The following is a 400-nucleotide window of genomic DNA, read 5'->3' as shown; positions in this document are numbered from 1 at the left end:
ATCCTAAAATTGGAACTATACAGAGAAGATTAACATGGCCCCTGCACAAGGATAACATGCAAATTCATGAAGCATTAAATATTTTGAAGCCCTTAAAGAGGAAACACAGAAATCCCTTAAAAATTACAGGAAAACACAGCCAAACAGGTGAAGGAATTGAACAAACCTATCCAAGATCTAAAAATGGAAATATAAACAACAAATAAATCACAAAGGGATACAACCCTGGAGATAGAAAACCTAGGAAACAGATCAGGAGTCATACACACAAGCATCTGCAACAGAATACAGGAAATAGAAAAGAGAATCTCAGAGGCAGAAGATATCATAGAAACACTAACACATCTGTCACAGAAATTGTAAAACGCAAAAAGATCCTATCCCAAAACATCCAGAATAT

General features: G+C 35.2%; 1 pseudogene; it reads left to right on the top strand.

Moving 5' to 3' along the window:
- Window positions 1–86, top strand: LOC116890357 (annotated as a pseudogene).
- The last annotated feature ends 314 nt before the right edge of the window (window positions 87–400 follow it).

Source organism: Rattus rattus, chromosome 1 (assembly GCF_011064425.1).
Source record: "Rattus rattus isolate New Zealand chromosome 1, Rrattus_CSIRO_v1, whole genome shotgun sequence".
NCBI lineage: Eukaryota > Metazoa > Chordata > Mammalia > Rodentia > Muridae > Rattus > Rattus rattus.
Note: the sequence above shows the minus strand (reverse complement) of the source record. Positions and strands in the feature narration are given on the sequence as shown.